The sequence below is a fragment of the Sus scrofa genome, unplaced genomic scaffold (assembly GCF_000003025.6).
Source record: "Sus scrofa isolate TJ Tabasco breed Duroc unplaced genomic scaffold, Sscrofa11.1 Contig577, whole genome shotgun sequence".
NCBI lineage: Eukaryota > Metazoa > Chordata > Mammalia > Artiodactyla > Suidae > Sus > Sus scrofa.
Genome location: NW_018085253.1, coordinates 1 through 12776, shown reverse-complemented (window position 1 = coordinate 12776; position 12776 = coordinate 1). Strand labels below are relative to the sequence as shown.

At 35.8% G+C, this 12776-nt stretch overlaps 1 pseudogene; it reads left to right on the top strand.

Annotated features, from left to right (window-relative positions):
* Positions 1-1372: 1372 nt before the first annotated feature.
* LOC110258924 lies at positions 1373-2310 on the top strand (annotated as a pseudogene).
* The last annotated feature ends 10466 nt before the right edge of the window (positions 2311-12776 follow it).

Sequence of the window (12776 nt, the reverse complement as noted above, 5' to 3'; positions counted from 1 at the left end):
GAATGGATCTAATAGAGATTATTTAACTAGTGCCCTATTTCTACACATTTAATTTATTTTCAGCTTTTGTCTTATAAACAATGCCTTAATAAACATCTCTGAATCTTTTCTCTGTCCACTTTGTTCACATGCATGCATAAATTTAGCCAGAGATTTTTTTCCAGTAATAGAATAGCTGAGTCAAAGTATACAAGCATATGAAATTTTGGAAGGTATTGCCAAATTGGTACATATTTTATCCATTTACTTTCCTGCCACCAGTTATGAGACTACCTTTTCCTCCATTTCCTCTGAATTTTGTCACATGTTTAAATGTCTGTCAGTCTGATAAGAAAAAAAAAACTAGTGTCTTGTTATTTTAGTATGCATTTATTTAATTCAGAATGAGATTCAGTATACTGAATAAATAACAAATAAATAAAATGCATACTAAACATACACATATACTATTATATAAGTAGATACACATTTAAGTATGTAAGTACACACATATACTATTAACAGCCATATGTAAAATGTCTAATATTTTCACTCTTCCTCTTCTACTTGGGATTTATGACTCATCATTGTCGTTCTGGTCCCACATTCTTTCCTCTTCCCACTCTAGTGAGAATCTCCTCTGCAGAGCCCATAATTGTGTCACTTTCTCTGGCACTCATCTGCCCTCTGTGGGATGATAACAGCCATGTTCTGGCATCCTCTACTCCCATCTTTTCTTCATTCATTTAAGTAACTATTTTGTCATCCTAATTTACAAATATGAGAAATTTCTCAGGTCTTAAAAAAAACACTGGAGTTCCCATTGTGGTTCAACAGGTTAAGGATCCCATATAGTGTCTATGAGGATGCAGGTTCCTCCCTGGAACTCACTCAGTGGGTGAAGGGTCTGGCATTGCTACAAGCTGTAGGATAGGTCACAGATGATCTGGTGTTGCTATGGCTGTGGCATAGGCCTGGAGCTGAACTTGCCAAGGTGATCACAGTTATGGTATCAATATACTGAGAAATGCCCAGAGTATAAAACCCAGGCACTTAATAATTTCGTATAGTTGAGCAAAAAGCCTTTTAACTTGTAGTAATTTATGAGATATGACTGTAAAATAACGATACAAAATACAAAAGAACTTTCCATCCAAACGAGTAAAAGGATCCTTATTTTGTGCAATATATATTTGGCAATAAAATATACAACAGAGAATTATGAATTGCTTCCTGACTGAGATGGTCTCCAGAGGCACACATCAGCCTTTGTCTAGTTTTCTGACAAGTACTGAACTACTCAAGATTGAGATTGATGCCATTTCTCCTGAACCTCTTTCTCTTCACTCTCCTCTTTCAGGTGACATGAGAGTTGTCGCTGCAAACAGAGGCAATGGATGAAGCCAATCACTCTGTGGTGTCTGAGTTTGTGTTCCTGGGGCTCTCTGATTCCTGGGAGATACAACTCCTTCTCTTCCTCTTTTCTTCTGTCTTCTATGTGGCAAGTCTGATGGGAAACCTCCTCATTGTGTTTAGTGTGACCTCTGACCCTCGTTTACATTCTCCCATGTACTTCCTGTTGGCCAATCTTTCCATCATAGACTTAATATTTTGCTCATCCACAGTTCCCAAGATGATTTATGATCTTTTAAGGAAAGATAAAACCATCTCTTTTGGGGGCTGTGTAGTTCAGATCTTCTTTATCCACGCAGTTGGGGGCACCAAGATGGTGCTGCTCATCTCCATGGCCTATGACAGATATGTGGCCATATGTAAGCCTCTCCACTACCTGAGCATCATGAACCCACGAAGGTGCATTTTATTTCTAGTCACTTCTTGGATTATTGGCCTCATTCATTCAGTGACTCAATTGGCTTTTGTTGTAGACTTGCCTTTTTGTGGCCCTAATGAATTAGACAGCTTTTTTTGTGATCTTCCTCGATTTACCAAACTTGCTTGCATAGAGACTTACACATTGGGATTCATGGTTACTGCCAATAGTGGCTTTATTTCTGTGGCATCCTTTTTAATTCTGATCATCTCTTACATCTTTATTTTTGTGACTGTTTGGAAAGATCTTCAGGTGGTGTATCCAAGGCCTTCTCCACTCTGTCAGCTCATGTCACTGTGGTTGTTTTGTTCTTTGGGCCATTAATTTTTTTCTATATGTGGCCATTTCCCATATCACATGTGGATAAGTTTCTTGCCATCTTTGATGCAGTTATCACTCCTTTTCTAAATCCAATTATTTATACTCTTAGAAATAAAGAGATGAAGGTGGCAATGAGGAGATTATGCACTCAGTTTGTGAATGACAGTAAAATCTCTTAAATAGACTAAGCATGTATAAAAAGCAAAATATTCTAGAATTTCAGAGGGATATGAACTAAATAGAGTATGTTAAATTTAACCGGAATGTCACCACCTACTAGTATGAGTTCTTTCTGTCCTTTTCTTCCTACCCAGATTGAATTGTGATGTGAATCTCTGAGCGCTGCTTCTCTAGGATATTTAAGACTAGAGGTCTGGCTTTCTTAGCTTGCCAGTAAGCTTATTTTTTATATATATAGTGCCAAATAGAATTAATATGAACAATCTCTTTTGAAAGTCAGTATTGGCTTATTATCCACTTTCTATTTTTCCCATGTTTAAGTAGACTGTCTTATTAATTCTTACTTAACCTTTTTTGTCATATACTATAGAGTTGATTTGTTTTCTTTTTCTTTCTTTCTTTTTTTTTTTTTTTTTTTTTTGACTTTTTAGTGTTGAACCCACAGCCTGTGGAAGTTCCCAGGCTAGGGGTCAAATCTGAGCTATAGCTGCCAGCCTACTCCACAGCTAAGGCAATGCAGGATCCAAGCCACATCTGTGACCTATACCATGGCTTATGGCAACACTGGATCCTTAACCCACTGAGTGGAGCCAGGGATTGAACCCAAGTCCTCATGGATACTAGTTGGGTTTGTTACCACTGAGCCACAACTGGAACTCCCTGATTTGTTATCTAGCTTTTCAACTTATCATCAGTTAGCTTCCTTCATTATTCTGTTGCTAATCTGACTTTTTCAGGGTCCAGTAAGAGGCCAGAAACTATATAATTTTTTTTTAACAGAGAAAGTTTGATGTAAGGAATTGTTAACTAAGCATAAAATTGTTAACAAGTTTTTTGAAAAAGAATGAGATCTAAGACATCACAACATTTGTAAGAAGCAGCTTTCACCCTCTTAGACGGTGAAAAATGGGAAATAAAGGGAAGAAATTATAATTATTTAAACAGAAAACAGAGTTCCCATTGTGGCTCAGTTGGTTAAGATCCAGACATAGTGTCCATGAGGATACAGGTTCCATTCCTGGCCTCACTCTGTGGGTTAATATCCATCATTGCCACAAACTGGAGCATAGGTCCCAGATGCAGCTTGAATCTGGTATTGGCATCCCTGTGATCTAGGCCTGCTGCAGCTCCTATTCTGCCCCTAGCCCAGGAATGTCTATATGCCACAGGTGCATCCATAAAAAGAAAAAAATAAAAATTGAAAAACAAAACTTAAAACTATTAAAAGCTTGGCATAAGGACCTGTGTAGCTGAAACCCAAATATGAGGAAGGTAATGTGGCTTGAAGCATCTTTGAGCTCAGAGGAGGTCCATAGGCAGGGACATAACCAATGAGAAGGGATTCTGCTGGTTAACACAGGTATTCTCAAGGAAGGAATGATGAGATGAGTTCTCTAATGTTGGAAAACAGCAGCTATCTTGGAAAGTAACCACGATTGCTAAAGTGAAGGGTGTGGTTGGGTGATGCTCACAGACACAGTGAGCAGAGAGGAAGCCCACAGGCAGCAAATAGGAAGGAGTGCTTTTTCTTCCTCCTCTAATCTTGCAATCACCTTCTAGGGTCCTCTAATGGCAGATCTGGCACCAAAAAAAAAAAAAAAGAAATTAATTTGCAGAGCTCTACCTTCTGCATCATACAATGTAGAGAGCTATCTTAGAGCTGAAAGATAATAGCTTATTTAGCACATGCACTTACTTAGAAAATTATTAAAATTCAGTTAGGATGATATAAGTTTTGAATTTTAAACAAACTATAAATCATCTCACAAAGTTTATTTTAGAAAGTCTCAGGTAATGGAAATTAACTAATTAGGTCAAAATCATAAAAGTTATATGGAAGATCCAAATCTAGAATCTAGGTTGATAAACTCCTGATCGTTTCAGTCTTCTGTCATTTTAGATCATGTCTCCTCAATGGCTAAGTCTCATGTCTCTACTGGACAATTCATTCTTCACTTTCCTGCACCATTATATTATTCAACATTTGCCCTAAATGGGCATTTGACAATAGCAGAATTTCAACAAATTATTGTGAATGATTTCCATTTAGTAAGTCTATTCAGCCCATTTTACATTTCTTCTTCTGATCATATTTTTTAATAAAGGTTTTATTTTGGTATAAGTTTAGATTTATAGAGAAGTTGCAGAGAAGATGCAGAAGGTTCTTAGTTTCCTCTAATGTTAATATCCTAAATTTTCATGGTACGTTTGTCAAAACTAAGAAATTGACACTGATGCATTACTATTGGCTAAACACTAATTGTATTCAGATTTCACCAGATTTGCTATTAACATTCTTTTCCTATTCCAGAGTACAATCTAGGACACCGTGTTATGTTTAGTTATGTCTCCTCTGGTTTTTGAATTTCTCAGTTTTACCTTTTTTATCATGGCTGTATATAGGTCAGGTATTTTGTAGAAGGTTGATTAATGTGGGTTTGTCTGAAGCTTTCCTCATAATTAGCCTGGTGCCTGGGGTTTTTGTAAAGATAAGAATAGGTGAATCAGGCTTCCTATTACGTCATATCGGGGATTGCATAACATTTATATGTCATCATAAGTAATGTTAGACATGCTCAGTTGGTTTATTATCTGGTCCATAAACTAGAACTGACTTAATAAATGTTTGCATTCTTTCTCCCTTCTTGAGTAGTCATTTCATTCTCCAATGGACTTGACGATAGTTTATTATGATTTTTTGTGCATGTAACATATATTTATTGTAAGCAATGCTTTATTTGACCCATTCCACGTTGATTGGACTATAAAGACAAGCTGTATAAGTGATTGTCCTCTTCTCTTTGTCCTTCTTTGATTCATTTACTCTTTTGATTCCATATGGTATGCTTCACCATTCTCTTTTTGAGTTTCCTGGTCTTATGCCTTTAGAATTGATGTCTTTATCTTCAGACCATTAACTTAGTTTTCCTATGAAGGAAAGGATTAAAAATATGAAATAACTTCATGGTATAGGCACTGACTCATCACAACATATACTTGCCACAGAGTTGGAACAGGTTCCTAGAGACTCCTGCTTTTCCAGACATTAACTTTTAGTAGCTGACACATAAGGAATTCAGAGAAGGATCTTAGGTGGCAGGTGAAACCTCAAAGGACTTGTGACAGTGGTTGTGTTCTAATCACTGGGCACATTTTGAGGGTTTTAAGAATCAGTTTTATCAAACAACTTTGTTCCAACTGAATGTTAACATAACTGAGATGTGGAAGTTGAAGAAGTTGGAGCAGGGCATCCGATGCTTGGGCAGTCATATGCAGCAGCCCTGAAAACTGGGTGTCTGTCACTAGGTGATCAGATAGGCAAAAGGTAGTACATACCCACTGGATTAGTATCCAGGATTTGGAAATAATAGACTAGATATACACATGGCAACATGGTCTAAGTGAAAAAAGAATTCAAATAATATGTATAAAAATGTTTTATATGATAAGCATACAAAACAATATACATGTTTTAGAATAACACATTCAATACTGGGACACGTTTTTTAAAAACTAGAATCATTTCTTCTGAGAGAAAGAGATTGGAAGTGGAGTTTAAAGTGAACAAACAAGTAAAACAAGAGTAGGGCCCTTTGTAAACCAATGCTGGTAATTTAGTATGGACTGAGGAATATGATTACTTCAATGTTCTGTACCTGAGGCTGAAGACAGAGAAACAAGTCCTGTTACTTCTTCTTGATATTTTGACATTAACTTCCTTATACATATTATTCCTACTCCAAATGACAGGCACAGTAAAGGACAATGGAGTAATTTTAATGGCTGGATTTTTTTCTTTAAGTTCAACACATAGATATTAGGCCCACTTGAATGTGGGAAACTGTACAAGTAGCTTTGGAAGAAACAAATATGAGTTAGACAAAGCTCATATCTTCAAAGTGCTTATTGAAATGTGGTAAAGTTATTATCTATAAAAGTCACATTAAAAACCATTTTTAGGAGTTCCCGTCATGGCTCAGTGGTTAATGAATCCAACTAGGAACCATGAGGTTACAGGTTCAATCCCTGACCTTGTTCAGTGGGTTAAGGATCTGCCGTTCCCATGAGCCGTGGTGTAGGTCACAGACATAGCTTGGATCCTGTGTTGCTGTGGCTCTGGCATAGGCCAGTGGTTTCAGCTCCGATTTGACCCCTAGTCTGGGAACCTCCATATGCCACAGGAGCAGCCCAAGAAAATGGCAAAAATACAAAAAAAATTAATTTCTTGTTTATTTTTTTCACTTGTCTAGTTTTTTGATGTATAGAGAAATTTTATGTTTTATAGATTATTCCATTATTATTTCTATGAAGCTTTTGAAAAGTGAATACTATGAAATTATCCAAGGAGTCTTTCATTCATCATAATAGGATTTAAACTGGCAAATAAAATGACAGATATTGAATTTTGTAGAAATTCTGGTGTTATTCCTCCCTCTTGTTACTCACTTTCAACATTTCCCCCTTTGTTGCTTTGATCACAATGAATATATTTTTAGAAGACCATTTCCTTGACTAATTGACTTTACTTTTACAATCCAGGTCACTATAGCATTATTTGATCTCTATCCTCTAGTGAAGTTAATTAGCTATTTTGTTTTCCATTTTTAGAAACATTCTATATACCTCTGTGTGCTTGAGAAAATAATCTGTAAATAGCTGCAGGGAATGAATGGGGTAAGGTCGACAATAGGAGAAAGGTGTTAAACTAGATAAACTTCAGTGACAAGGAAAACTCAGGTAACAGTTTGCTTTTTGTTATATCATTTAAGATTGGCTTGGAAGCAGGAAGACAGGTGGGAGTAGTGAGATGATGAACAAACAGGAGAATCAATATGAATGGTTGTGAACATGGAGAAGAATTAACCTCAATATTTAACTAGGACTTGAAAGTGACTTGGAGAGCCCAAGGTGCAACTGAAGATACATTGCAGAGTCTGGAGTCCACAATTTAGTCAGAACCAGGATATAGGTTATGTTCTTAAGTGTACTAAGAATGTTAGGAATATATTAGCACTGAAAGTAAAGACAAGTGTGGTTTGTAGTCACAGCTTGTTATCTGTTTTACTTCAATCTTTAAAGAACTAAGGTAAAAGAGAGAAATTCCATGGATACTAATGATAAGTGAAATTTTAAAAATAAAACTGATTATAGATCAAGGTGAAGAATGGAAGACTGAAAACTTGCTTAGAAGAAAATCTATTGTAAACTCATGCTAAATATGTAGTTCAGTGAATTAGGTGAACATAGAGGGGAAAATGGAGCTATGTATATGTTAATGTCCGAGCAAACATCCTGATTTTGTTTATATTTTTAAATATTTATTAGAATTTTTTCCCTAGGTCACTACAGTAAGATGTAGTGAAATGGGGCAGTTAGAGCTACAAAGTTAAAGGGATAGAAATGGCCTCTATGAGGAAGAGCCAAGGAATTAGGGTTATTAAATCTAGAAGGTACAGATGAGTGATTTTTATTTGCTTTGACCAAATTCAAGGACTTTAAACATTTATCTGAAAGAGTTTCTGACTTCTTTACATCCACAGAGAAAGAAACCAAGGGCTTAATTGAAAGAATGAGAGATTCTCTTTTTGTAAAGAAGAATCTTTGGATGATTATGTTAATAAAAATGTCAGAAACCAAAGAAGAAAATGAGCTTTCAAATTTTGTAAACTGGGGAAGAACTGACATGTCCTGAATGGAGAAACAAAGGAAAGGAACTGAGTCAGAACATACTTCTAGATCTCTTCCAGCTGACTGAATTTATTCATTGAGAATAATGAGCATTTCTCTGTTGTTTTTTTTTCCAAAGTTTAAGCATATTCTATTCTAAGGATTGCCCAATTCTAATTCCAGAGAGATCAAGACATTTAAATGACAGTTCCATCAATGCTGCAGAATTGGATTTGCCACATATTGTAATCATTTTAAAAGTCTAAATAAATGATGGCTATAAATCTTATCATAATTCTGAGAGTAATAGCTACACTAAAATTAGAGAATTCAAGGTGATATCTCATCTAATGGCAATGATCTTGGGAGAGTACATATTTTTTGCATGGAAAGTCCAGGATGCCCCAAAATGATCATAACACCCATATTCTAGCTTCTCCACTAGAAGCTATTCAGAGACTGAACTATAACTCGGAGACAATAGATGGATACTCAAGATTCTTAAAGCTTGAAGACAAGAGCTGGATAAATTTCCAGATATGCTGATATTTTCTATTTCCATTATTTTGTCTTCTTTGCTATTGAAGGGATTTTAAGTAGGTACATTTTTGTCTTTGACTTTATTTCTTTTTTTCTCAGCTTTAACTCTCATTCTTAGAGTCTCTCTGTCTCGAGCTGAGCTCATCTTCTCTTTACCTATCTTCTGCAGCAACCTATTCAACTAAGCCTTCTTGGTAATGATCAGTGTTAAATGGATCATTCATTGTCTCAAAATCTCATTACCTGCATGCACAAGATCTCAGCAAAGGAAAGTCACCTGGTAATATTTGTCTGTAATAGCTTAGTGAAGCACCTTTTCGCTTAGTAATGAAAGTAAACTAGGGATCTAATATGTTAGCTTAAGGAAGCAATTCTATGCTAAGTGCTAGTAGAAAATAATTTGGAGCACTGGGCTTTAAGACTGCTGTCTAAACAGCTCCCACTCTACTATTCTTCCTCTATCATAATTTGCATCTATCTGATCTCTTCATCTCCTCCTACATTCAATGATTCATTTTGTTTTGCATTTCTTTCTATCAATTTTATTTCTTTCTTTTTTTTTTTTTTTTTTTTGTCTTTTTTGCTATTTCTTGTGCCGCTCCACGGCATATGGAGGTTCCCAGGCTAGGGGTCGAACCGGAGCTGTAGCCACGGCCTACGCCAGAGCCACAGCAACGAGGGATCCGAGCCCTGTCTGCAACCTCACACAGCTCACGGCAATGCCAGATCGTTAACCCACTGAGCAAGGGCAGGGATCGAACCCTCAACCTCATGGTTCCTAGTCAGATTCGTTAACCACTGCGCCACGACGGGAATCCCTCAATTTTATTTCTGATTTTTAAATGTATTTAAACTACTTTTTAAAATGTCTTCTTGGCCCTCTGGCTAGACTCTGTAAATTAGTATAAGCTTCACAAGGAATCTCATTTTTTTTTTTTCTGAATAACCCAATAACCCTCTTCTAGTTTTGCTAACTCTATTCCTTATATGTTCATTAATAGTCAAATTTACCACCGTTTCTTTTGCTATTCTCATTTGTAATTTTTTGCTATTCAAATTTCAATCTGGAGGAAGCACCATTATATTTTCCCTTCTAAGTATTTTATTATTGTTATTGCTACTTCATGAAGCCTTAAAATACTGTTGATGAGAAGTATTTTTCCTTAGTGATCAGAAGGAATTCTTTTTTATTATTTTTCTGCCTATTCCTAGCGAAATTTTGATTAGTTTGTTCATAGTTCATGACATGGAGGTTTGGTCTTAAGTCATAAAATTGTTTATACAACTCTTACTTTAAAGCTGTTCTGATACCTATGGTCCCATTCTGTATACGTTCAATTTCTTACTTCATTACTTTATTCCACATGATTGATCTCTGCCCTTTTTTTATCTCTATATGATCACTAATTTAGGAGAGTAGTGGGCACTTTAGACATGCTGCATAAATATTTGTTGAGTGAATAAGTGAATAAGCCAAGAAATCTTTCCAGCATCATTTTTTGAATTGCTTTTCAGTTAGTCCAAAGGATTATGATATATGGAAGCTGCCCAAAGTTTTTTTATAATATATTTGGGGAGGTAGAACATGAGTATTTATTAGAAAGCCAAAAATTAGTGTGATAAAATTATTGGTGAAGATTCAGGTAAAGGAAGCAGTCTAAATCCTGAGAAGAGAATTTTAAAGGTAGAAACTGAACTAAGAGCAAGCAGAATGTTTTCCCATATGTGATTTAACATTTTTCTAGTGTTTTTTATCCTTTCTGAGAAATACTGTATGTAACACCAAATTGTTTTGTGATAAGGACCCTCAGTGATGGATACTGCATGCTTATCCAATGCCCCAATGGTGCTGCATTTTGGCACTCAAAATACTTATTGAATTAAGATCAGAGACATCCAGAGACACTTGGAGTCAATTTATTATCTATTGCCAAGAACTAAAGGTTGTGATATCTAGTCCCTGTCTTGTGACATTAGTTGTTCAATCAGTCCAGATGTAATTGCAATCAGAAGGCATCGTGTAGTTTCTGGACAAGTCAGGATGCACCATTTGTCCTCCCTCCTTCACTAGCTCTTCTACCTTTATGACAGGCTGTCTGAAATTTCTTTTTTTCAAATTTTAGTTGATTTTTTTTTGTTTAGTTTTTTTAAGAGTTTTTTTTTCCTAAATTTTTTTTTTTACGCAGGTGTAAAGAAAGTTGTGTCTATATACAGAAAAAAAGTATATTGTGCCTCCAAGATTTTGTCTTGTTCCCTAAATCCTTGGGTATGGCCCTAAAAAGACAAAAAAGAAAAAAAAAAATTCTAAGGTGAGAAGTTTGTGTCATCCCAAAGTAATCACAAAGGTCTTAATACGAGGAAGGCAGGAGGGTCAGAGGAGATGTGATGACAGGCAGAGTTTTGAGTGATGTACTTTGGAGAGGAAGGAAGGGGTCTAAAACCAAAGAATGCAGGTGATCTAGGAAAAGGCAATGAAATGGATTCTCTCCTGGATCCTCCAGAAAAGATGCAGCTCTGTCAACACTTTGATTTTAGCACAGAAAACCCATTTTGACTCACTCCTCTCCAGAACTTAGAGAAAATATATTTGTGTTTTCTTCAGCCACTAAGTTCTCATAATTTGTTACTGGAGAAATAGGAAGCTAGTACAAAGGCTATTAAAATGCAAAGCATTTTCAGCAAGAGTCAGGGGTTCTTGATCCTAGTATCAACTCTCTCACTGGTTACCTTTGTGATAATAAGCAAATAACTGCCTATATTTTATCTTATGTAAGTCATCTTACTGGTAAAATGTAGATACTGTACCAAATCATGAACACACCATTAAATAGTGGAACTCTGATGGTTTATCTCTCCCAGTTCTTTACTTCCGAAGGATTGTATTTTGTCTTTATCTTCCATGCTGGCATCTGGCTTATATTCTTTTCTTCTTTCTGGACTTTATAATTCAGTCATCCTCCTCTCTCAATTACAGACACAGACATTATCTAACTCTTTTCACCCAATATTATTTTATATATTCTTTTCTTCTCTTCTGGACTTTATAATTCAGTCATCCTCCTCTCTCAATTACAGACACAGACATTATCTAACTCTTTTCACCCAATATTTTATTTCTGTCACACTGTAACCATTCCAAATGTATTTGGGATTCTTGGGTGGTTGTTTGTTTTAACTTTATTGGAGTATAGTTGACTTAAAATGTTATATTAGCTTCAGGTGTATAGCAAAGTAACCAGTTATACAAACATATATCCATATATCCATAAACATATATAAACATAAACATATATAAACATAAACATATATAAATATATACTTGGTTGTGTTAATCACTACTGGTGATCGTAATGGAGGTTGGGGCTACTCAGATGAACCAGACATGATTCCTGTAGCCAAGAGCTATGTTTTAGTTTATGAGATGGAAATATGATAATTATGAGAGGCAGAGTAAAATAAATGTTAATAGTGCAAAGGGAGCACTGACACTTGGCAAATTTGGAAGATTTCACAGGGAGCATCAAACCTGGGATGTTGACAGTTGGATTTGTGACTTAATTAGAATGAGAGAAATTGAAGAAGAAAGGAAGGAAAGAAAGGAAGGAAGAAGGAAGGAAAGAAAGAAAGAAAGAAAGAAAGAAAGAAAGAAAAAAAAAGAAGAAAGAAAGAAGGAAAGAAAGGAAGATAGATATAGGAAGGAAAAGAAAGAAAGTTTTGAAGATTTATATTGATAAGTGATAGAAGAGACTTAGATAGCTGTATGCTGTGCATGAGGAACTTAGGTGGCTCACCGAAAAGCTGAAATCATACCCATTCATAAGAATTCATAGTCAAAAGTGTTTGAAGATAACCTCATATGTTATTAACATAGAACACACTGGGCAGGAGTAAGGAAATATCCATGTAATCCTAGAGGAAAGCAAAGGGGAAAGAGGCCCAGAAGAAGAAGAATTTAGTACTAGTAGTTTGGAAAATCATAGTGCCTTATGGGATCCAGCTGACCTCTCTAAGTAGAAATCAGGTATGCATGTTGTGAAGATTACTTGCTTGTGTGAGATGCTAATATGATAGTTTTCATGGACTGAAGGTTCTTTCTTGAATACTAATACTTGCCTAGGCAATTGTTCATTTTCCTTCTTCCTTTAGGTTGCATGGAAACTGGTCCTGGTGTGTGAGGCAATGGATGTAAGGAATCACTCCATAGTATCAGAGTTTGTATTCCTGAGGTTCACCAATTCATGGGAGATCCAGCTTCTCC